Source organism: Tachypleus tridentatus, chromosome 11, assembly GCF_004210375.1.
Source record: "Tachypleus tridentatus isolate NWPU-2018 chromosome 11, ASM421037v1, whole genome shotgun sequence".
Taxonomy (NCBI): Eukaryota; Metazoa; Arthropoda; class Merostomata; order Xiphosura; family Limulidae; genus Tachypleus; species Tachypleus tridentatus.
Window position 1 is genome coordinate 76,891,039 of NC_134835.1, and position 27,911 is coordinate 76,918,949.

The 27,911-nt window shown below is 34.9% G+C and overlaps 1 long non-coding RNA gene across 1 annotated transcript in view; it reads left to right on the plus strand.

The window, feature by feature from the left end:
- Positions 1 to 27,911, plus strand: part of LOC143232517 (uncharacterized) — a 73,973-nt gene that overhangs the window by 39,509 nt on the left and 6,553 nt on the right. Inside the window, exon 2 of the long non-coding RNA XR_013017566.1 lies at positions 25,291 to 25,443. This is a non-coding gene — a long non-coding RNA (uncharacterized LOC143232517). The remainder of the gene's footprint in view (positions 1 to 25,290; positions 25,444 to 27,911) is intronic.

Genomic DNA, 27,911 nt, shown 5'->3' on the forward strand with positions numbered 1-27,911 from the left:
CCATGTACTGAAATTATAAAATGTTATGTATAAACTATAAAACTGGAATAAAATATTTGCTGATTTCTTAATTTAGCATCTGGGTTGATTAAATAGGTTTGTTTAAAATGTTGGTGATATAAAATACTATGATTTAGAAACAGTTTAAATGCATCTCAAGACTGCTGGTATGGGTGTTAAAACTTTTATTAAAATATAGTAGAGAACAAAGTTATGACCTTAGGTCATCTTCAGGTTAACAAAGTCTTTTTGTGGGTTTCTTTACGATATTTTAATAAATGTTTTTATACCCATACCAACCGTTTTGAGACAGATTTTTACTTCAAGTGAGTTTCTCGTCATCAGAAACAATTTAAATTTAAAATTAAGCGTGACGTGACCCACACTGGCTTTTACGTAGGTTGGTTAGATAACGTGAAGTCTAGAGACGTCTATAACTATTTACAATAGAGTTATCTAAAGTATGTCACTCTAATAACCTGAGTAAAGCTACATACTTTCGCTAGTGTTGATAAAATCTGCTAAGACTGGCTTAATGAAAACAAAATTATACTTCGTTCTAAACATTCCTTGCACTTGTTATTATAGTATACATCTCATGTCATTATTTTCATATATTTTACATTATATAGTTTCGTATCTCTAGTGAACATGGTTAACCTGCAAGCAACCAAGCTAATTGTGTAAGGCTTACTGATATCACCTCATCCATAAAAGTTAAGGTCTCACTGAGTATGGATAATTGCATCATTCTAAAGCTTATCAGACTCTATGTTCTGGTATGTTCGGGATTGTGGGAATACTGAAACTAATTTAATAGTATTAATATTATTCAGTTTGTAAGGGGTTCGGTATATCAGTGTGCGTGAAAGCAAGTTAGACGTGACCAGGTTGTAATACAACTTGTCCTGGGTTTTAGCATCTTTGAGAACGTAAATTGCCAATTCTGACCCAAAGATTTTAAAAACTACTCATTCGGATATAACTAAAATGTAGAAGAAAGAATAGGAGAAAATACTTCGTTATTAAAAAGTTACAATTTAATTTGGTTTTCAGATAAAAATAACTTTTCAAAAGTAGTTGGGGATACGAATTTGTGAGATGACACAAATATTCCCCGCACTTTAAGCCGTGCTTGTTTGGTTAGAATTCTTCAGATTGATTGTATGGTGAGTGGTAGGGTGGTGCTGACTGGGTGCCCTCCTTCTGATCAGTAATCGAAAGTTAGGAATGTTAGTAGTAGCTTTGCTATAAATAAAAGTAAGAAATACTAATATTATATTACTTCATTCAATAGTCAATTTTCTAGCGACAAATGTCATTATACTGCCCTCAGTAGTAAAACATTATATTTAAAATGTAAAAAAAATTACCTTAGTAATCTTCATTAATCATACAATATAGACAATAATAACTAAACCTAATGTGAAATGTTATAAAGACAAGTAGGAATCGACATATACGTAACATAGGTGGCTATGAGAAGATTGTTTTGTGGCATTAAAACTTTCTATATTATTATGACTAGCTGTGCTATGCATATATTATTCAATACGCGTCTTGTTCAAATTTTTATTTTTTCATTATATTTATTTGCTTCATATTTATTAGTTATATTTTTGTGTGCCAGTAATACCAAGTGTGGGGGTTCACGTATACCCGAGGCCCAGCATGGCCAGGTGGGTTAAGGCGTTCGCACCAAACATGTTCGCCCCTTTTAGCCGTGGGGGCGTTATAATGTTACGGTCAATCCCACTATTCGTTTGTAAAAGAGTAGCCCAAGAGATGGCGGAGGGAGGTGATGGGTAGCTGCTTTCCCTCGAGTCTTACACTGCTAAATTAGGGACGGCTAGCGCAGATAGCCCTTGACTAGCTTTGCGCGAAATTCAAAACATACCAAACAAACTAAGCGTATTCCCGCTTCGATTTTATTACTCATAAAGATCTCTGCCAACCTCCCTCAAATCTAATTATATACCCAGAATACCACATGGTTTGTTTTATATATACATATATATATATACCAGTATTGTTTTCGGTACCAGTAAGGGGTATGTGAAAAAAATTAAAGCGAAATGGTTCGTCTTTTTTTTTCCTGCCCTTCCAGCGGTACGTCTACAGATTCATACTGCTAAAAACCGGGGTTTGATACGCGTGATAGGCAAAGCACAGATAGCTCTTTGTGTAAACTTTTGTTTAACAATATTTTCATCTGCACGTTTGTGTGGAAAAAAATCACATATTTATTTTGTAGTAGATTTACCGTTACACGTTTATTTTAATACCTACGTTCGTTTCAGTTTGAAGCATGTGACGTATATTGTTGGATGTGTATAACGCAAGTACCGCCTGTTCTCTAAATTTGAAGAAGATTCTCACAGCAATAATCAACAATATATAGTTTATGTGTTTTCGAACATTGTTTAACGTTCGAGAATCTCGCAAGAATATATAAAAGCAGGCCATCACAAGACGCCAAGGGATATATATTATTTGTCATCTACAGTCAGTATACTATAAGTCTCGGTAGCTATAATTGTGATTAACGCTTATTAATCGGAAAACTACAGAATTTGACAAGAAACGTTTATAAATTTCGAATATTACAAACAGTTCAACTTCAGTGAATTAAATTCGAACGTAAGTATTTCTACAAGGATATTAAATATCTTCATCGGTAGAAAATCACCTTGTAAGCGGTGTGAGGCCAACCAAGAAAAGACAGCGATAACTTAAGCGAGGTGCAACAATATCAACTTATAATTAATTTGTTCGTTTTGGACCTGGACCATCAATAAAATATTCAGTTCTAGACCAGATAGAAGACTCAATATAGCTTGTAAGTTTATAAAACTCTTACATATAAACCATCATGTGTAATAACTATTAGTAATAACACTGCACAACAAAGTTTTTGCTTCTTGAACACTGTTGGATGTTCCTTATAAATATTTGGCTGCTCATCACAAAAATTACAACCACATTTGCCCATCACGTACCGTTTCATCGAAATATTCAGTTTCACGATTAAATATTCTTGTAGAAGATGAAGAATTTTAACAGTTTCACTGGTACACTTAATGAGATATGATGTTTATTTATTAACTATTCTTGCGGAAGATGATGAATTTTAATAGCTTCACTGGTGCACTTAATGAGATATGATGTTTATTTATTAACTATTCTTGTAGAAGATAATGAATTTTAACAGTTTCACTGGTACACTTGTATTATACAATGGTTATTTATTAAATATTCTTGTAGAAGATTTGAGTTTTTAACATTTTCACTGGTACACTTGGTATTATATAATGGTTATTTATTAAATATTTTTGTAGAAGATTTGAGTTTTTAACAGTTGTCTGGTGCGCTTCCTAGTTATATGATGGTTATTTATTAAACACTCCTGTAGAATAAATGGGTTTTAATGGTACACTTGGTAGAAAATGTTCTTTTTCTTAAGAACACATAAAGCACACTCAAACCCAACACATTTATTTTATAGCTCTAGTTATTTTCAGATGGTAAGGGCGCTTGACTTGCAACACAAATATCGCAGGTTCGAATCCCTACTGCAAGAAACTAGCTCGCTTTCTGAACCGTGGGAGCGTTTTAATGTGTTAGTCAATTCCATTATTTATTGGTAAGAGAATAACTGAAGAGTTGGCGGTGGGTGTTGATGACCATTTCCTTTCCTTCTACTTTATTTTTTCATTCATAAACGGTCCGGCATTGCCAGGTGGGTTAAGGCGTTCGACTCGTAATCGAAGGGTCGGGGATTCGTCTCACCGTTACACCAAACATGCTAGCCCTTTCAGCCGTGGGGGCGTTATAATGTAACGGTCAATCCCACTATTCGTTGGTAAAAGAGTAGCCTAAGAGATGACGGTGGGTGGTATGACTAGCTGCCTTCCCTCTAGTCTTACAGTGCTAAATTAGGGACGGCTAGCGCAGGTATCCCTCGTGTAGCCTTGCGCGAGATTCAGAAAACAAACAAAATATTTCATTTAATGGCTTCTAAAACTAACAGAAAAGTAATCCTTAATTTAATGGTTACGCTGATTATTTCTGCGTTGTTTTATAATATACATGTCTACTCCTTGTTACAGTAATCCTGTTTGTTTAGAACTTAAAATTTGTCTTGTTTGTGTCTGTATACCTATAGGTGGTACATTATAAACTACATTATTGTTTACAATTATCGTACATCATAAATTACGATAAAAATTCTAACACTTAACATCACAAATTTCATTAAATCTCCCCCCAAAGAAAAGTCATATCTGTAACTTTATCGTCATCTTGCTTAGTATTTTCGACATCTAAAATACCTAATATTTACACCAAATCCAGTAATGAAAATCTACTTTAAGTCTTAAATACTTTTGCATTCATTATCAACGTTTAATAGTTCACATTTTCACGTAAATTCAAGAGGAAAATCATATATAATCTATTCCATCAAGTTACGTCTCAAAGTGTTGACACTTATCGATTAAATGTCTCCTCTCAATCTTATATTTCAATTTAATTACAGCGTGAATGAGAGATTTACGATTCCGATTCCTTCGAAAAACAAAACACGTGTGTCAACGTAGCTATAATAAAATATAGATATGTATCATCGCCAAGAACGAACTGAACAGCATTCTTAACATGTCGTTCGGTGTTATTTTATTTTTTCATATTAGCGCGTGCATGGTAAAGGCTCTTCGTATCTACTGTTTGAACTAAGAAACTTCCCAGCAAGACAGGTAAATAAGTTTGACAAGCACGACTTGTGTTCCTGTCATCTATTTTATATTCTACATCAAATCCTTCCCTGCTTCCATTACAGATTAATAAACCAAACAAGCAACATCAACATCAGCGTTCTGACCACGGACACAATAAGTTCGTGACGTATCTGTTTCTTTATGTAACCATTTTAATTTGTGTTTGTTGTTTGTATATGTGGAAACGTTGCATTTTAACTAGTTCGAAGTTTTCTTTAACCACGTAACAAAGTAAACTATTCAAAGAGTTTGACTTTGAAATTTCTTTTATTGTTGGAAAAGTTGCTGTTATTTTCTTTCTTCAACAATAAAACAAAGTTTACATCAGATGTCACAACCTTATTGCTTCTTTTGATGAATAGAGGAAATCGCAAAAATTTAATTTTACACTATTTAAGCCTAAGAATAGATCTAGACTATAATATTACCACTGCTTCAGTATCATTCTATATATATATATTGGCATATTAAGTTATATAATTAACAATATAACGTTGACTACATATCTAAAATGTAACCAGTCATCTTATGGATGTATTAAGTTGTTTAAATAACAATGTAACGTTGTTTCATATATATAATATAAGAAGTCTTATAGACTCATTAAATTTCATAATAAACTATATAACTTGTCAACTTACAACAGCGTTGCTAATTAAAATCTACAGATATATTTAACGGGCCACTGTTTTCTATAATCAACAATAAACTTACAGGGACGTTACTAACTGCCTAATTTTAAACACGATGTTAGTTTATGGAATTATTGTGTATTTAACATATAACTAACTAATCGGCTTACAGGGACGTTGCTACATCACTGTTTAAAGACAATTTACAGTTGAATAAGCTAGATTAGTAACATTATCCAAAGCGTACTTGTAGATACACAGCGGACAAAATACGTGACCATATAATACAAATGTTTCCAAGGTCATGCAGTAAATATTGTGTTTAGATGACAGTTTGAACCATCACACGTGACCGTTGTATATAGCACCATGTGGCGTGGATAAGATACTAGAGGTCAGGTGTTTTTCTTTAACTTCGCGTCTGCGTCTCCGTGAAATACTATAGATACTGTTTGTCAATGGTTGTTTCGTTGTTTCGTGTTTATTGGCGCAAAGAAACTAGGCTATCTGCGACATTTGTCAAAAACTGTCTGGTATTAAAATAAGAAAAATTCATTGATGCTTATTGGCTGACATTGTTGGAGAACACGCTTTACTGAAACCCCTGGACATTAGTATGTACTGCTGTTTAAGGTGAAGTAAGACGTTTGGTTATTCGTGTATTGGTAAAATAATTACTACATGAATGATTTTACAATATATAAAACAACTAATTTTTCATCTATGCTGCATATGTAATACAATTTTAAACTTTTCACACTAAATGATTATTTGTTTGTGAATTTCGCCCAAAGCTTGTCCAGGTGGTTAGGGCACTCGATTTATACTCCGAGGGTCGTGGATTCGAATCCCCGTCACACCAAATATGCTCACACTTTCGGCCGTTGGGGCGTTATAATTTGACTGTCAATCCAACTATTCGTTGGTAAAAGAGTAGCCCAACAGTTGGCGGTGAGTGGTGCTGACTAGCTACTTTTCGTCTAGCCTTACACTGCTAAATTAGGGACAGTTTGTGCAGATATCCCTCGTATAGCTTTGCACGAAATTCAAAACAAAGCAAACCAATGTCCTAACATACCTAGGCCCTTTTTAATGATGTCATCCAATTATAAATTAGTCACGAAATTGTCTCCAGAGTTGTTTCTGAATTTCTCGTCTTGTTCTGAATATATATGTACTTATATATATCAATGCTAAACAAATTATTATTCTATCCAGAGCAGGTTGGGCTTGTTTATCTGAAGTCAAATGTAAAGCGTTTAATTCACAGAAAACATTGGGAGTGAATTTGTAATTACTTCTCCGCTAGTTTTCCAATATCTCTATAAAAATGAATACGTAATATCCTGTTTATTCTACATAATTAATAGTGTGTATAAATTACTTTCACTGAGGTTTTTTTCGTATCTGTCTTGCGTGTAATATGATATAGTCGTAATTGTTTAAAGTGTAAAGTAGAAACTCAGTTATCCCAGTTTTATAATTCATATACTTTTATTTCCGTTATTGGTTTTAGAAAAATTCTAACCTGTAAAACAATCACATATCTAAACACCAATTTCAAATGTGTCAACTACAAAGAGAACATTCGTAATTGTAACGTTGAGAAGACCGTCACCAGTGTTTATATGTTTTTTTTTTTAATTTCGTGTAAAGCTACAAGAAGGCTATCTACGCTAGTCGCCCCTAATTTAGAAGTGTAAGACTATAGGGAAGGCAGCAACCCATCACCACCCACCGTTATCTCTTGGGCTACTTTTTTTAACAACGCATGGTGGGATTAATCGTCACAATGTAATGGATGAAAGGATGAGGATGTTTGGGGTGATGAGAATTTGAACTCGCGACCCTGAGATTACGAGTCGAGTTCCCTAACCACCTGGCTATGTCGGGCCGTTTTGTCTTGTAATAATGATTTAATCTATAACTTGACATTAACGTTAAAAAAATGGTGTGACTTTTTGTATCTCAAAACATCTACTTAAAATATTGGTATAAGGAATTTACTCGCAACTGGTGTTTCAAGAAGGTAATTTAATCTGAGATAAGAAAATATGTAAAAATATCCTAAGCCTTAAAACTGAACCAGCTGGGCTATTTTACCTTCGGTACCTGTGTTATAAGAGAGAGAGAAAAGGCCACTCTACGACAAAATAGAAATATCTAGTGATCATTAGAGAGAAAACGAATGTATTCAGTAGGTAGCTCACAAAAAGAAAACTAACTGTAATAGATGCCAACGCCATTTTAGAGCTAATTTGTGCGGGGGAGCAAATTTTTATAGGGGTCCAGCACCTACAGTAACACGATAAAACTGTTCTTGTCAGGTTCTACTAATCTTTTTTTGAGTTTGAGTGCCTCTCCTTACCCAAATAATTGACATCCTTGGTTCTAGGACAAAATTGTTAAAAATATTAATTTTTGCAATTGTACTTAAATAAAATATATTATTGAGAAATAAATATTAACCTCTATAATTATTACGACAGTACTGCATGTAAACGATGTTTACAGGAGAACCTAATTGGTTATTACAACTGTGACACATTTTTATGTTGAGAAGAACGTGAATATGTGTGAATATCCTACAAAATGCTTGCAACGAATGAAAACATAGCTCGTCCCAAAGCCGATTGAAAACGTAACTCACGAAAATAATAAAATGTTACAAGAACAACACAGACATGTTAGGGGTATATCGTAGGTATGAAACGCGTATGTGATAAAAGTTCACTACTGTTGTCTTACAGCTTGATACGTTTCAGCATTTGAAATAAAAAATAATTTGCTTAGCATGCACACAGAAAACCTGTGCTGCTTAAAGTAGTTTTAGAAGAGGGTTTCGTCTTCTTTAAATACGAGGTTAAGTAGCTACAAACATATCCTTAATCTTTAAATAATGATGCAATATTATTAATCCCCATACCTCAAGGTAGAGTGTAGTCGTATCTTTCGTTTACCTGTTGTTGTGCATCTACCTATGTATATATATATAAGACACTAAATAAATGGTACTGGACCTCGTTTTTTTGTTTCAGAAATATTCTGAAACACTTATGCGTGTTTGTAAAACGTGTGAAACAAACACACAGTATTCCTGTTACAGAAGCTGCCTTTTGTTAAGCCTAAAGATATTTACTACACAAGGGGCTGGCTGCTTGTGCCGTTCCCATGACGGTTATTTACCTTACCATTGAGTCACTGGGGAGATATTCTAACATTAAATAACACGCTTACTTCAGGAACAGATTAACTTATTTCCACTGTATATGGTGAAGTGATAGTGAATTAACGATGTAGGATTTCTAACATAAATCTTAGATTTTACGCTAACCATGTTGATGTTCATTATTCTTATAAGGGCATGAGTTACGACATACTTCGAGAAAAAGGTAGAATTTTTGGTTAAAAAGAAACAACAACAACAGCCAGGTTTGATGACGGTTTCACGTTTTATACAACTGTACTATTAGGTTTCAGGTGTTTTGAATATTATATTGTACAGTTCCATTGCCGTTTCAGTTTAAAATAGCTTTACATTTCTATAATAAATGAAGCTACGAAAACATAAATATGGACCTTTTTAAGACTGTCCAATTCCAGAATGTGCACTTTGTTATTTCTGTATAACAAACAAAGAAAACGTCGACATGAACCGGTTAAAACAAGAGAGAATCCTCAATAGGCGCGGCACTTGAAATTCTTTCAGGCAGGAGTAAAGTAAGTTAATCTGCGAAACCAGTTTTACCATTTTATCAGATATGTTTCTGTGCGCCAACAATACCAATACCCGATTAGATTTTACCAGTAACCAGGATCACTGCCAGCCTATCTTCAAACTAAACTTCTTTCAGGCATGATTAGAGTAAATCAATCTATGAGACCTTAGGCGTAATCAAATACATCTGTAGAAAAGGTTTGACCTCTGAATCCCCAATTGTAATTATATCTCAAATAAGACAAGATATGACGGAGAAATGAGCTAAGGGTTTGTACATGAAAAACTCAGAGCCATTCTATGACCCCCCACTAGTACAGCGGTATGTCTATGGATTTATAACACTAAAATCAGGGTTTCGATTCCCCTTGGTGGGCTCATCAGATAGCCCGATGTGGCTTTGCTATAAAAAAACACACACACATGCCATTCTATGAGCCGCTACGCCGCGGCTAAAAAAAACATATTGCTATTAGTATAAAACTACACGTTTTTCACACGTCTGCATTAAGAGTTTAGAAGAAATATCTAAAGTGTCACTTCTTTACACATGGATGTTAGAAATTCATCTAACAGGAAAAGACAGATAAAAATGAGCATAAAATGGAAAAAAAATCTTTACTTGGTACAGCTACATTGATAAGCTTTATCAACAGTTACGAATGTTCTTGGACAGGTGATTAAGGCACTCTACTTGGTACAGCTACATTGATAAGCTTTATCAACAGTTACGAATGTTCTTGGACAGGTGATTAAGGCACTCTACTTGGTACAGCTACATTGATAAGCTTTATCAACAGTTACGGATGTTCTTGGACAGGTGATTAAGGCACTCTACTTGGTACAGCTACATTGATAAGCTTTATCAACAGTTACGAATGTTCTTGGACAGGTGATTAAGGCACTCTACTTGGTACAGCTACATTGATAAGCCTTATCAACAGTTACGAATGTTCTTGGACAGGTGATTAAGGCACTCTACTTGATACAGCTACATTGATAAGCTTTATCAACAGTTACCAATGTTCTTGGACAGGTGATTAAGGCACTCGACTCGTAATCTGAGTGTCGGGGGTTCGAATCCCGGTCGAACCAAACATGGTCGTCCTTTCAGCCGTTGAAGCGTTATAATGTGATGGTCAATCCCACTATTCGTTGATAAAAGAGTAGCCCAACAGTTGGCGGTGAGTGGTGCTGACTAGCTACCTTACACTGCTGAATTAGGGACAGCTTGTGCAGATATCCCTCGTATAGCTTTGCACGAAATTTAAAACAAAGCAAACCAATGTCCTAACACACCTAGGTCCTTTTTAATGATGTCATCCATTTATAAATTTGTCACGAAATTGTCTCCAGAGTTGTTTCTGAATTTTTCGTCTTGTTCTGAACAGAATATATATATACATATATATATCAATGCTAAACAAATTATTATTCTATCCGGAGCAGGTTGGGCTTGTTTATCTGAAGTCAAATGTAAAGCGTTTAATCTGCAGAAAACATTGGGTTTAATTACTTCTCCGATAGTTTTCCAATGTCTCTATAAAAATGAATACGTAATATCCTGTTTATTCTACATAATTAATAGTGTGTATAAATTACTTTCACTGAGGTTTTTTCGTATCTGTCTTGCGTGTAATATGATATAGTCGTAATGGTTTAAAGTGTAAAGTAGAAACTCAGTTATCCCAGTTTTATAATTCATATACTTTTATTTCCGTTATTAGTTTTAGAAACATTCTAACCTGTAAAACAATCACATATCTAAACACCAATTTCAAATGTGTCAACTACAAAGAGAACATTCGTAATTGTAACGTTGAGAAGACCGTTACCAGTGTTTGTTTGTTTTTTTTTAATTTCGCGCAAAGCTAAACGAGGGCTATCTGCACTAGCCGTCCCTAATTTAGCAGTGTAAGACTAGAGGAAAGGCAGCTAGTCATCATCACCCACCGCCAACTGATGGGCTACTCTTTCACCAACGAATAGTGGGATTGACCGTCAAATATAACGCCCCCATGGCTGAAAGGGTGAGCATGTTTGGTACGACGAGGATTCGAACCCGCGACCCTCGGATTACGAGTCGAACGCCTTAACCCACATGGCCATACCGGGCCTGTTACCAGTGACAACGTTACTCTACGTAGTATTTCTTCTTTTCACCGTTGTTTCTTGAAATTGTTGAATCTGTGCTGAATTTATATAGAATATTATTATGTACTGCGTGAATTGTCGTCTTCTTTTATTTTTTATTTTTTTCGTTAACATTTTCTATTGAATTGTTTTTTACTTTTGTTATGAGACGCTCGACATTTATGTATACATTCAACTGTTTCCTATTTAACATGAAAACTATTCAATAATACTTATAATATTCTTTTCAACGTTATAGTATTCAGTTAACATTGTTATAGTTAAATAAAGCTGTTACTGATCTTCTACTAGGATATTAACAGCCTAAAAAACGCATGCAAACATTTAGTACATTTGACAACTTGTACCAAACTAAATAGCCCCCCAGTGGTTCAGCGGTAAGTCAGTGGACTTACATCGCTAAAAACCGGGTTTCGATACCCGTCGTGGGCAGAGTACAGATAGTCCATTGTGTAGCTTTGTGCTTAATTCAAAACAACAGCCAAACTAAATAAAAATCCCTAAAATTCGATATCTAAAAGTTCCGCATATATGGTATGTTTTTAGAGATTTTTCATTCCGTTCATAACGACTAGCCATAGCCGAACTGTGAACCCGAGCATTCATGGTTCACGATCTTTCGTGGGAAGAAACCTCGCCCATCATTCTGGGACTGAGGTTGCGCTATAAGAGTCATAGTCAAAACCGTGCTGTGCAAACTGACAAGAGATATCGGTAAGTGCTGTTGATTGGCTGCCATTTCATTAATCTTAGCGGTCTGTTATAAATCTGAGGTCCTTTCAAGCTGTCCATTTTCAGGCAATTCTTCCTTTTGTTTAGACTACAGACAATCGGTCTAGATCTACTTGCCTCCTTCTCCAAGTGGCGCAATGCTGATTCATACCACTAAAAACCGGGTTTCGATACCCGTGATGGGCAGAGCACAGATAGCCCATTGTGTGGCTTTGTGCTTATTTCTAAATTCTAAACAAACTAAACTAGATCTACTTGTCGACATTAAATAAACGACTAAACAGAAATACTATATGCAAATCGCAGCTTTGAGAACAATAACAGGTGCAAACCTCCATTATCTTTATTGCCAAACTAGATCCTCCAGAAGCCCAGCGATAGGTAGCCTATTGTATAGATTCGTGCTAAAAAAAAAACTCTCAAACTAACTATTATGTAATTATACTGATATATTTCTTTTTGTGTCATTTTATCTAATTTAATTTCATTTTCATTTATACATAACGATTAAGGAATCGGTGGACACATTTAACTAAATGACATATTAAAATCAGGGTAAGCAGAATAACGACAGTTAGATATATCATCATAAGTCTATGTATGATTTCTCTAATATATTTACTGTTAACTGTCTGAATATGCCCTTTTGAGTTATAATACTAAAACAAAGCACTTTCTCGACCACAACATTCTCAAAACGGACAACACTTGTAATGAATTCGCTGAAAACAGTATCGGACCGGTCAATACTGAAGTGTTGAAAATTCTTGTAGTGTTCTTGTGAGAGTTTACAAGAGCTCTGATAAAATGACTTTCATGTTTTGTAAGTTTGACAAATACTCACCGTTTACCTTGCTGTGAATAATCCATTTTAAAATGATTCGATTTTGATCCACATCATGCGACAATGAGAACGAGATAAGATTATTAGTTCTTGGCCTTTGGTTAAAGTTTCGTTGAAAAGCTAAAGCACGAGTGTTTTTAACAAGTATATCATAAGGGACCAGCTGTAAATTTCTTTGTAGGCGTTTTTAAAAAATTTAAATTCTTCACGTTAGTTGTTTTGGTTGTGTGTTTTATGATATGATACTGACCCTACATGTAAGTTGTCTCGAGATGTTAAACATGATGTGTTTATTCACGCGAAGTGCTAGACAGCTTTAGATACGACACCATACAACTGACGTCCAGTTCTAAATATGTGAAAAAACAACAACTGACAGTAATGGCGTGAACTCACATTCAAAATTAGACACAAAAAGGGAAGCGTAAAACGTAAAAAGAACTATTTGACATAAGACAAGACGACATGATAAGAAAATTCTCTACCATCAACCCAGAAACTGCTATCGATAAACATCTTTATTGGCTGGAAAAGAAGCTTGGTGAATAACGCGTGAACTGTCTACATATTACAGAATCACCAGACACAGTTACTGGACAATCTATTATTATATAGGACAAATGCGTGTAAATTCAGACTGTGAGTTTCGTGTCAGCTGGGATTCCCTTGTCTCAACCTGCCTGGCTTGACAACTGTTGTAGAATGATAAATTTAAGGATTTACTGGCTTAATACCGTCACTCCTGGGTAGTCAAGGTAGGTGGGTTCTGACGGGTTTAGTGGGGTTTCAATCTGACTAGCTAGCCAGACAGGTGTGTAGGTAAACACATCAAGCAAGAAATGAATTACTATCATATTAGTATTCAAAATGAAACCTTACCATCAATTATGACATAAGTTATAAATTGACACTGATTTCATTTAACTGTCTGGATGCTGTAGGACCAACGACTGTCTGAGTCGTCAAGAAGAAAGTAGATAAAACCAGTCAGACTTCGGAATCAGTCAGTTCTAGGCAGAAACAGCTGTGTGACTTAGAACTTACTTCTCCGACCATAAAAATGGGAATTAGTTTGTAGCTGTATTTCTCTTTTAAATTTCCACCGTATCATATAAATATAGCTTAGTATGATTTTTCATTCACTTATCTTATCAGATTTGTTATTTTGTGCTCACTGTTCCTATCATGAATTAAAAGAAGGCGGTCATTCTATAACATTATAATATATATATTCACGTTTCAGTTCTTGTAAAGTTAGACCAAATCGTCATAATACTGTTGTTATTCCACTTGATTTTTTTAAACCAGAATTGTATAGACTGGTTAAATTTATTGTCATATTATGGATTTTGTCCCAGTTTCGCCATCATATTATATTATATATAGGCTTGGCATCATTCTCTCTTCAAAGTCCCAGCACGTCCAGGTGGCTAAGGCGCTCGATTTGTAATTTGAGGGTTGTGGGTTCGAATCCTCGTCATATCAAACATGCTTACCCTTTCAGTAGTTGGGGCTCTATAATGTGACGGTCAATCCCATTATTCGTTGGTAAAAGAGTAGCCCAAGAGTTGGCGGTGGTATTGATGACTAGCTGCATTTCCTCTAGTTATTACACTGCTGAATTAGGGACGGCTAACGCAGATAAACCTTATGTAGCTTTGCGCAAAATTAAGAAAACAAACAAAATCCTCTTCAAGATACGCTACAGAACCACAGTGTACTTAGGACTCATATTACGGAATAGCGTAAAGTCCTGATTTACATTACAAAATCACTTAAAGTCCTAGTTTATATTGCAGAGCCACGTGAAGTCCTGATTTGCATTACAAACCACAGTAATATTTTAAATTTCATTGTAGAACTAAAGTACATTCTCGATTTACAATAAGAATTCAGTATTAAGTTGTGACTTACATTACAAACGTACATTACATCGTTGACTTACATTACGGAACCAGAGAGGATGCCTGATTGAAATTACGAAACTACACTACAAAATTACAATGAAATTACATCTAACATTACAGAAGTACAACAAAGGTCTGACTCAAGTTATAAGTTGTAACGAAGCTCAACCTTTCATTGTGGAGCAACAGATAAGTTCTCACGTTTAACACATAACCACGGTGATTCTGATGCTAGTTCACGGGATTTCATTAAGTTACTATCATACAAAATGGACTATTCGTAAAATTCTTACTTGCATTACGGAACCAGAATAAATGTTGTAACTTACATTACACAGCCACCTGTGAGTTTTGACATACGTTACGTATTTATAATGACTTTTTGACTTATCTTGTAGAATCACAATGCATTTCTGAAATGCATGTAAACTGTAGAAAATATATTTTAGACTTGACAGAACAAAAGTGAAAGATTGTCACATATTAATAAAGCCAGAATTATAAGATCTAACTACAATAAATTACCAGTTCTTATACATCTTACTAAACTATAACAATTACATTTTTATGCGCCTAAACGCAAAGTTTATCATAAGCCACAAAACTATACTAATTGTTAGCTTACCTTATGGAACCATATTAATGTCAATTTAAACTCGAACCACTGGCCGACTATGCTACTCCAATGTACACGTTAACTACAAAAATGTATTTGATCTAGGTTAACAAAAGTAGAGGTGTTACACATCTCTCAGGTTACTGTGGTGTTCCTAAGTAGCATCATAATCACTATAATATCTTTCGTACATCAACTGACCTGAAGAGCACTGGTACAAACGAAAGGCCTCTTCGACATTGTGTAATGCAGGTATGGTGTGATTGATGTAATATTGTCAGAAACTTTACATTTATCAGAAGTTTTTATTAGTTGTTGAAAATGTAAATCTCTAGTTTATACGTTAGAGAACTACATTATTGATATCAGCCAGGTCATGCAGAATGACAGAACTAAGTAAACTTTACTGGGGTTACAGCTAACATATCTCGTCAAACTAACGTAAAGTTTGTACGTGCGTCTTTGAAGTAGAGCACGACGTGCGAAACCTAACGGAAGTACAGTGAAGTTTCTACGTGTTTATTTGAAGGACAAAACTCCGGGGAATGTGGTAAAACTGAAATATTTTATGAAACTCTAGAAACATTTATATAAATTACAGAACAATTTAACAAAACTGTCACAGCTCAAGAAATTACAGCATTATTGTCACATACATCAATCACAACGATCTACCAGAACCACAGTAGAGAACTGACATAGTTCAAATTATTATAGTAATTGTAATCACACACTTCATTCACGAATCTGACGTATCTCACAGAATGACACTAAAGAATTGGCATAGCTGAAGAAAGTACAATATTAATCTGACTTATCTCACCGAATTATAATACACATCTGGCACAGTTTAAATAATTACAGTAATGTTAACACACATAACATGCAGAAAGATCTGACATATCTCAGAACTTCAGTATAAAGCTGGCACAGTTCAAATAACTACAGTACTGTTTGTTAATACATGTATCATGAAGAAAGATCTAGCATATATTACAAAATAACTTTATAAACCTGGCACAGTTCAACATTGTTACCACATACACCACTCAAAACGATCTCATATGTCTCAGAGACCTACGGTAGGGAAACTAGCACAGTTCAAATAACTGCAGAAATGATTCCACGAACATCATATAGAATGATCTTGCGTAACAGAAAACAAACTTCAGTAAATATATGAGATACATCACGAAACAATTACTCGTGTAGCGGTTCCAAAAGTAGACGCTCCTCGTCTGGTCAAGAGCAACGCTGCTACAGTGACTCAATGTGCAGGTTAGGCCGGTACAAGAGAGATTTCACTAGACGTATCGCTGAGGACATAATTCACTCGGCTTTCAGGGAACGCCCGGTCGCTTAGCCGAACAACTTTACGTTAAGCAGCAGTGACACAGCATAACTTGCTGTGGGGCCTAGGTCGTTTACCTGCTAGTTATTTATGGTTTTTATCTTGGCACCGAGTTTACCCTGCCTTATTGTGTGTACACGTTCCCTTCGATTAAAGGTAGAAGACCCGTCTTCTGAACACCTCCTGCACGGTCACTTACGGGTATCCATATTAAAAGTACAGGAATGAGATACCTGCGTAAACTGACTGGAATAGAAATTAAACTGGTGTTTGTTGATAAAATAACGACCTTCTACAATCATTATAATAAGTAAATAGGTTCCTTTGTGGTGATATATTAAAAAAGGCTTAAGTTTGAATTTTCAAGAAAACTTGTATTATTTTTGTTAACCATTACTATACGCATCATATATACAAATGATTATATCGTGTTTTATTTACATCCTTAAGCTGCTTCTATTAAAATATGTAGATCGACAAAGTTTAGCAACTGTACATAATATTTCATTGTTTCAGGTTTTCATCTATAAGTGCGTAAGTTTTTACACCCAACGTTATAAACTAATGCGTGCTTTACTGAGAACGACACATTCTCTCAGGTGTATTCTTACACTGTCGTGTTCAGATGTTCACATATACCTTATTCCAATAAACATGTCCCACATTATAATATTCTAAACGTTTATAAAATAATCTTAATAATATCAAATTTCAAATGTCATGACACAAGTACATCCGCTAAGTTTATACTGGTAAAACAGACTTTAATTTTTCCGTTGTAGAAACGTTAATTAATTAACACATTGAGTATCACTGCTCTTAGACGGTTATCTGTTGGCGAGAATTGTTTGTTGTGTAGCAAAGAAATACCTTCATTATAAGTTACTGTCTTGTATTATCATTTTTTTACTTATCTATTGTATTTATGAATATTAAAGATTCGAGTTTTATTTCAGTTAATACCTTGAGGTCCTGTATTTAGTTAATTTGTGCCGTTAGGGTTTGTTTTTGCGACTGACGTTGTACAATGGTTAATATCATTTAAAGATACTCTAAAAACACCCGTGCTTGTTAATTGGTGCTGTAAAGATTTACGCTTATGAGCTACTTACTACTCTAATGACCCATATTTCAAATGGACTCTCTAATAACCCGTGTTTTAACTTCTACTTTTATGAAACATGTTTTAATGGTTACTTTAGTGACAAATATTTCAAACTAGTCTCTAAAGACCCGTGTTTTTTAATTGCTGTTCTGATGTCCTCTATTTACAAGGGTTATTGTAATTACCCATACCTTAAATCGACGCTGTTAAGACCGTGTTCTATAAGTTCTACTCTATAATGACCCATTATTTTTAATTAACTATAAAAAATCACTGTTAGTGGTTATTCTTATGACATATTTAAATGGGTATTGCATAGGCCCATGTTTTTAATTGCTCTACTACTGATTGACATTTTTAAATAAGGAGCTTCGTGAACTCTCTTTGTTAATTTATACCATATTGACCCAGGTTTGTGAATTGCGACTTTAAAAGCCAGTGTTTTTTTACAAGTGTTCCAAATCTTGTATAAACAATACAATAAGTTCTACCTCTGATCTATAGCTGTTACATTCATGTTCAGGAATAATTATGTTAAATACTAATCAATATTATTTAAATATATACAATATAGGTTTAAGCGTATGTAGTGTTTTGTTATTGCACTACAATATCAGGTACTGTTTGTTGTCGCACTGTTGTGTCAGGTTATATTTTTTTATTGCACTGTAGTGTCAGGTACTATTTGTTGTCACACTCTAGTGTCAGGTTATCTTTGTTATCACATTGTAGTGTTAGATACTGTATGTTGTGTCTCTGACGTAAATGGTTTTGTTTGCCGTTTTCCTGGGCTTTCAGGTACTATTTGTTGTCATATTGTGCTGTCAGGTTATGCCTGTTGTCTCTTTGGGGTGTCAGATTCTGTTTGTCGTCTTCCTATAGTGATTGTTTCTGTTTGTTGTCTCCTTATAGTGTAGATTGTCTCATCATAGTGGTATACAAGGCACTTTTGATTATTGCAGACATTATTTGATGCCAATTTGTGATGCAACTTAGAATTCATTGCTGCTACAAAACATCAGCTGGTAATCGCTATTTGTAATGATATAAAATACCAGCTTATGTTTGTTGTGCCTGTATGGTAGCAGGCACTGTTCACAGTATTTACTACACTAGGTGCTATGTAATGTTCTGAGTATTTATTACACTAGGTGCTAGGTAATGTTCATTGTATTATTTATTATCATATTAAAGTGCTAGGTAATGTTCATTGTATTATTTATTGTCATATTAAGGTACTAGACAATGATCATTGTCGTTCAGATGTATCTATATTTTGATATGATGTCCAGACGTCAGATACTTTGTGATAAAGTGGAACTTCAGCAATAACCAGAGAGCCGTAGAATTTGATTGATAGGCAGCGTACTTCATTACAAGCTAGCTATCCCTAATTCTGAAGTTACAGACTAAAGAAATAACAGTGTTTTAACACCACTCATCGCCAACTCCTGTCAGACAAAACAGTTGAATTTAAACGTCAATATAATAACATACTAATGGCCTCAAAGTGTGTATTGTGTTATTTCTATATTTGTTTACGGTAACAGCCCGCCATTGTGCTGCACTTGGTCCATTACGAGAAGTGACTAATACAACAGGATTGGACAATTTGTAAGCATTGAATGTATTTAAAACTAAGTGAGAGACAAGGAAATTTCACAATATAAAACTTTTATTGGTATTATTTTCTGTATACCTGCATGGTCAACATATACAGAAGTCCAACAGGTAGAGTATGAATTGTTAGATTAAACAAAATACAACACTTTTAGATACAAACTGGCTATTCATACTTAAAAAAAAAAAATCTTTCTTTCTATTGACACAATAATACCAGCGTTAAAAACGGCACTGGAATGAAATTGAATTTTAAAAAATAAGCACAAATATTTACACACAGAAATTACTGTTTTCTTACTTGAAATCAATAGATAAGAATTATTATAGCACAGTCATTCTGGAATCCCATGAAAGTTTCATATTTACAAAGGGGTGTAAGTAAATTTCTTGAATTGTTGTGACTAAATAATAAATCAACGAGGAAAATTTAGGTAATTTAAATCTGTCAATTACTAGAAAAATAAAAAAAAATTCAGGGTACTTTTTTAAAAGTTATGTGTGAACTGCTACATCTATTAAAAGCTAAAATCTAGAAATATAAACTAGCTTTGATTATATATAAATACACACAAAAGAACTGTAGTGTTGACTTTCTGGAAATTGCAAAGCTTTTCTCGGATTTCTATTTAGCTCTTCTGAAAGGTGGGGGCTGGCCCTGTTGTTGAGCTCTATATTTCAGAGCTGACAAACGGGATTCGAATCCGTGCATACAAACTATCTGCTGCATAGCTGTGGATGTGTTATAAGAGTGACACTGAATCCCTCAGTGTGAATGGTGGATGGTACGATGACGTCTTTTTGGTTAATAATTTAAAATTATGATCCGTGGCGGGTAGCCATAGTAGTTTTGCCATACATACAAAAATATACAGATACAGTGTCTTCTAGAAATGACTTTAAAACGAAAACTGATGAACTGTTTTCTATCAGTATCGATTGTTAGTTGTCTGAACTAGCATACCGTACATCACTGAGTATCGATTGTTGCTAATTGAACCATGACATTAAGGTGCATAAAAGAGCAAGACGTACCAAAAGCTAAGCAAAACTTCATATTCCAAACAGTCAAAATACACACAACAAATAACGCTGTTACTGTTCAAAATAAATTAAAATACTAATCAAAGCAAACGGAAACGATGTAATTAAACATACACAATCTAAACAGCAATAATAACAGAATTACAATTTCACTGAATCAAAATGCTGTAAAATAATCACGTTTAAGCTGAAAAATACCAGAAAAAATAAAATACTTCACATCCATGCCACAGATAAAATGTTACAGCAATTCAACCTCCAGTAAGCGGACGCAAAATAAGGTCCTCCACTAGGACAGCGGTGAGTCTTCGAATGTACAATGGTAAAATCAGGGGTTCGATTCCCCTCGGGAGACGCAGCAGATGCTTGGTTTGGTTTTTTTTTTGGTTTTGGAAATTCGCACAAAGCTACTCGAGGGCTATCTGTGTTAGCCGTCCCTAATTTAGCAGTGTAAGACTAGAGGGAAGGCAGCTAGTCATCACCACCCACCGCCAACTCTTGGGCTACTCTTTTACCAACGAATAGTGGGATTGACCGTCACATTATAACGCCCCCACGGCTGGGAGGGCGAGCATGTAAGGCGAGTCGCACGCCTTACGCGCTTGGCCAAGCCAGGCCCAGCAGATGCTATAAGAAAAACACACACACGCAAAATAAAATAAACACAAGAATTCAAAAGTTTATCAAACAGAGATTATAGCCATGGGGTTAGGGCGCTCGACTCGTAAGGTTAAGGTAAAGGTGGGGGGGTGTGAATCCTCCTCACATCAAATAGGTTCGTCCTTTCAGCCGTAGGGGTGTTATAATGTTATAGTCAATTTGCAATCACTTCACAACAATTTAAGGAGTTAAAAGCTTACAGTTTTTATAAGTTAATGGAAAGAACTTCTAAAATCAAAATTGACTGATATCTTATCTATACAGAAATACTCTTTATCGTGTGAAAGATTTTGGTGGGTCCAGTAAACTTCCTCCTGGATAATTCTAAGCTTTTTCTTGGTATTAACTTGCTACCAGTCTTCTTTCTTCCACTGAAATCTGAGCCTTTTTTTAATATTGGAGTTTTATTGTTACTTTCATAACGCACGAGGGTGGGGTCATTCACTCGAAGCTAAAAAAACAAATATTTCCACTCGTCATCCCTAATTTTGAGCTAACAGCCAAATTGAAGTCAACTGGTGAACAGCATGCACTTTAAATTCTTACAAAACTTTACCTGATGAGGGCACAGCGCAGATAGTTTGTTGTAATGTGTAACTTTGTGTTTAGTGAAAAACAAATAAACTGAGCGAATATCTGCACGCGAATAAAATAAATTATAGGACTAAATACTATTGTATACTTGATCGAAGTTTATGTAGTGAATATGTTATCTGTTTTAGTTTTTACAGAATTCCCCGCTACCAATAGTTAAGAAAAACCAGGTACTTGTTGTAATTAAATTGATAATAATTAAATAAATATATGCGGATAATAATTTTTTAAATTAAAAGTTCAGTTGGTTTGAATATCTGCGCTAGCCGTCCCTAATTTAGCAGTATAAGACTAGAGGGAAGGGAGCTACTCATCACCACCCACCGCCAACTCTCGGGTAACTCTCTTACCAACAAATAGTGGGATTTACCGTCACAATGTAAAGGATGAAAGAGTATGTTTAGTGCTACAAGGATTAGAACCCGCGGTTCTCAGATTACCAGTCGAGTGCCTTCACCACCTGGCCATGCCGTTTCGGTTTGGAGTACTATTTGAAAAAAAAAAAATTAAATTTGTATCGTTGTTCGTATATTACATAATTTTTTTTTCAAAAAGAAAATTGTGTCTTCAAATCTTGTTGGCATATATCATAAATTTGATACATATTAACATTTAATTAACCTGCTTTTGCTTTTATATATGATAAACTCGTTTGGTATCAGTTAATAAAAAATAAAGTTCTATAAACACTATTACATTTTATTCGATTTGTTTTATTGACCATTTTACTTAAAAATTAGATCAATTTCAGCTTTTCAAGTTATTGGCACCCCTTAAAATGTTCTGCCCCCGTTCCCCCCAAGTGAAAAAACTTGGCTAAGCCACTGGTCTTACTCTAACGTCAGGTTATGCTCACTGTCACTGTGACAGTAATGACGGCTACTATTTGTTATCGTACAACTTACACAAATAGAGCTAATTATTTGTGGCAGTGTAATTTTAGCTACTTTCAGTCCTTGTCGTACTTAGGTACCAGGTGCTACTCTCTGTCGTTGTATGATGGTAATTACAAGCCCTTGTCGTACTTTAAACATGGATATTTGTTCCTCTTTGGATGACCAATTATGGCTCAAAAGTTAGCTTGCGGCACTATTAATCCATCGTTCAATCTCTGTTACTGCCCCAAAACTATAATAAAAATGTCTACAATATGCCACTAATTGGTCAAACAACAACAGTTCAAGTGTGGGTGGTGAGTACTTTTGACGAGTCGTCTTTCATCTAGTATATCAGTTCAATATTGGGGTGCAGTTAGCCCTAAATTAACTTTGCACAAATATCCGGAAATAAACAAGGAAATTATCCACCTAACGGGATGACCGTCATGGCCAGGTGGCTAAGGCGCTTCCAAACAAACCAAACCTCACGGGAATCGTTGTCAGATCACGAGTTTGAATGCGGTTGGAAATATTGTTAGCGATTACTGAATGGTCTCAGGAATAAGTTTTTTTTTCTTAATTGATCAACGACGAATTTTTCATTGTTGTTCCACTGAGCTATAAACTATAGACTATTTTCTAGAAATGTGAGTAGCGTTATATTTTCTCTTTAATGGATTTAATAATAATTATCGTGCAGACTCGAGGAGTTAGAATGTTAGTTAACTGTTAGCTATCGTACAGTGAACACAGACTGTAATAGTTTCTGCACTCTCCAACCCAGATGCATTTCAGTATTTCAAGCTGGGTACTGTTAGTTTTCTCTCGTGGTTTCAAATATTCTTATATAACGCGCCATATCCAGAAATTGTTATATCTTGCACTCGTACGCCATTATGTGTTTCACTGTAAATCCATGTAATGTTGTATGATGCACTCGTGCACTATTATTTGTTCGCATTGTAAACTTGAGTATCTTTGTATTCTGTACCAAAAGCCTGTAGTCCGTTAGTTTTCAAACTATCGACACAGGTGCAGTTGGTTGATTTATTAGAGTGATAATATGAAATATGTTCATTCACGCCTACGTATATTCAGTAACTGTATTAGAGACGATAGTGTAAGGATGGTATATATTAAGTTAACAATAACTTTAAAGTCTCCCTGAGGTTGAGGAAATTCATTCAGTAAACTCCGTATAATGCAGGAACTGATTTAAGACTCAGATATACTAAGTCATGCTGAATTACATAGCCTGTTCAAGCTCGTGCATCTCGACTGTCTCTGAAAGCTTTTCAGTGCACATGACGTCACAGGAATTTCCCATGCACGTCTCAAAGGTTCGTGTGTATCTAAAACTATGATTTACGGACGTTCTATTTAATTTATTTATCCTTATATTACACACATGTGCACAGCAGGAAGACGCAAAATCGTGATCGACTGAAGAATTATATTTTTCGATAATTTAATATTTGTAGCATGAGTTCACAAGAGAAACATTTTACTAAATAAATGTAGTTATACTGACAGTGATGTTCAATGTTAATGCCGTTTCCGCCCACCAGCAATTTTAAGCAAAAATTAAGATAAATGTTAGTTGTTTTTTTTTCAACTGGTTTTAATTACTTTTTTGTAAAAATAACAGTACCAGTTTTCGTCTTTCGCTTTAACTGTATCGATTTAGTGTTTTGCTACGTTGACTTGTGATTACATTTCCTATTGGACTTAATATTTAACCTTTAAAACTCCAAAACTTCATATTAAAACTCACTTTTTAATAAAACAATAATTTTTATACACAATCCTAAAAATTCTGTAAAATATAAAAAATCTATGAGACTAGAAACGTGTTTCGACATGTTTTACTCTGCCATCTTCAGTAAAACACGTCGAAACATGTTGAGTGTATAAGACTTTTCCAGTTTTGTCATTTTTTTATTTTGTGCTGTACAGTAAATTATTTATAATTTTATTGTAATTTTTAGACTAAGAACAGTCTCGTTTTTAGAACTGTGTACAAAAATCGTTGCTTTATTAAAAAGTGATTTTTTTTAACGTTGAGCATTAGATCAGCTCCTGGCCCGACATGGCCAAGTGTGTTAAGGCGTTCGACTCGTAATCCGAGGGTCGCGGGTTCGAACCACGGTCGCATCAAACATGCTCGTCCTTTCAGCCGTGGAGGCGTTATAATGTGACGATCAATCCCACTATTCGTTGGTAAAAGAGTAGCCCAAGAGTTGGCGGTGGGTGGTGATGACTATCTGCCATCCCTCTAGTCTTACACTACTAAATTAGGGACGGCTAGCGCAGATAACCCTCGTATAGCTTTGCCCGAAATTCAAAACAAACAAACAGATCAGCTCCAATGAATTTTAATCCAAAAGTTCACTATCAAAAGAGAGAAGTAAAGTCACAAAGTCTCTTAAGCAGCCAGTGCTTTATGTACAAATGAATAACACAGTAAGTAATAAACCTTCATGAAATTCCTACATTTAATATCTTGCCATGTATGTCTTGTAGAAGCTCTTTTATTTTATTTTTTTTGCAATGTCACTTCTTTTGTTGAGTTATAAAATACATAAAAGTACAAAATTACAACATTGTGGTGACACGTAAAGCAGATTATAAGTCACCGAAATAGAATACCGTACGTGTAGTGGTATGTCGGGGATTTCCGGCGAAGCATGGAAGTTCGGGCCCGCATAAACAGGAGGTTCGAGAATTTCGTTTGCCCCTGAGTTTCCCGACGGGTATGGCGATTGGGCCACAAGAACGAAATAGGAGAAAAAGACATTATTATACAATAGAAGGTAAGTAATACTGTGTTTATATATGCATTACAAATAAGAAAAAAATTGTAACTAGCAAAAGTAACAAAGACTTTATTAGGTAATATGCTCTTGCTTGTGTGATGTTGTTACCCTATAACTTATGCTAATATATAAAAGAAAAAGAATCACAAACAAATAGTGTCTCCAAGTAAATACGTAACGCAACAAACTTAATTCTTGACTTACCATTACTAACTAGCAAGAGTGAACCTCGTGCTTTAAATAAAAACCCATGCTCTGTAATCTTGTGGGGCAACTTGTACACTATTTGCTCGCTAGCAAACTTCAACAGATACGTAATTCGAAGTACTTTCTGTGTAAAACCTGCATAAGTTCTGTCCTCTCACGCTTGAACACTTTTAAATATGACAAGTCCTCCAGTTTTCAAGACAAGAAAAATTGGTGCCTGTTAGATCATATGCGCAGTAAATACCTAATACGAGTCCACTAGCAACTACTGTCCGATTTACAGACAAGGATAACTCAGCGTGTTATTAGAAAAAAAAAGTAAATAACAACATTGTTATCCTTGTAAAGAACCAGAAAAAATGGGCCTAATTTTCGCTTGACCACATTTATTCCGTAGGGACAGTTAAAACTGACCGGTTGCTTGATCAATACTAACTTCTAATCTTGGTATTATAGTGAAAAAAAAAAAAATAATCTTTTAAACTAAAAGGGGTAGAAAACATGTGGTACATCTCGTTACTAAACATGCAATACTTGGAATTCAAATATATACAGTCTTAGTAGAGTTTCAAGAGTGAAATATTTGGTTATCATTATCAGTACTCCTGTGGAGTTTGATACTGATGGTAACTATGTGTGGATTCAACTCTTTTATATTATTCTTGGGAACTAACTTAAAGTTATAGGTTTTCCCTCTGCCTCTTGAAGTGATTGAGTCCTAGTAAATCCTGTTTGGGGAATTTTCTTTTCTTGTCAGACTTGGATAATGACTTTGCTGTTAACAGATCATTACATCCTCTGACAAAACATTATGCTTAATTCTCGTCCTTGGTAACTCTAACACTAATACTGGAAGTTGATTGACAGGACAGCTACTCCAAGAATTTGAATCTGGGTCTTGTCTCAGGCTTTGTCATTAAGTGTAAAAATCTGATGAAGAACTGTTGCTGGAAATGTATTTTTCATGTTTAGCAATAAAATTATACTAATTTGGCATGTTTTTCACCATTACTAAATTTTCTACTTTATTCAGTTTTATAATCATTAGAGGATGGCTGCTGTAGATTTTAAAGTTGATTATCCCTCTTCGTTGTGTTTTGTAGTGGGTTTATCTGGAAAACCTCCCCCCGTAACACAGCGGAATGTCAGCGGACTTACACCAATAGAAACCAATATAATATTTTTCTATAAGTCACAAAATTAAAATTACTCTAGAAAAATAAGCTTACAAACAGTGGTCTTGAATGGATAATAATGCTGTCTTTCTAGTTGGTATAATGATTTGAATTTGGTATTATGAAATAAATTGTTCAAAGATACTTTATCCATTTGTGGCTTGTGTAACAATAATAAATACAGATATTTTGATTTAGTTGGACACACTTACATTAGGTGAATGAGAATGTATACTTCGTGAAGCTGATTAACGTACCTAACACCTTGAAAACCTTGCTGAGATTGACAGAAGGTTTGAGTGTGAATAGAGTATAGACTGATTACTTACCAAGGATCTGGATCCAACAGATTGGAGGAAAAGATCAATAGGACATTTCAAACAATGTTAATTACTAATTAATACATATCGAGGTGAAGATACCCTCACAGGGACGTCCACGTTTGTGACTATTTCAGGTACTTTTCTTAGGACTACTTGAAATAACGAATACCTTATATGTTATCAAACTACTACGAAACTGATTTAAGCCAAAGCAACTTTAAACTATTACGTCCTGGATCGAGATGAAAACTTTAATACCCCCCCCCAAGTAGCACAGTGGTATGTGTGCGGACTTACAACGCTAGAAACCGGGTTTCGATACCTATGATGAGCAGAACACAAACAGCTTATTGTGCAGCTTTGAGCTTAATTCCAAATAATATAAAATAGCAATAAACTATCACAAGATCAGCTGATTCTGTCAATTTTCGGGATGGACATTAATACTAGTAGTTTATGGAGACAGACGAAATACAGAATAAGTTTCAGTTGGATACCCAAATGCTGTTTGCACAGTTAGAATGTATGTAATAATCCTCTTGTATTGTGCTTTTGAATATGAACAATATTAACCATAAAAGTTCATATCCTGTCTGTAAGAGCACGACTAATATAATGTACGTCATTAGTGGCGACCAATCTATTACAGAACAGATTAAAGCAACTTTCTCTTGCCTATAGACAGAAAGAAAATTTCTGTTACGAAAACTCAGCAATCAAAAATGGCATGGCCTAGTGGTTAGGGTACGTAGCTTACTGT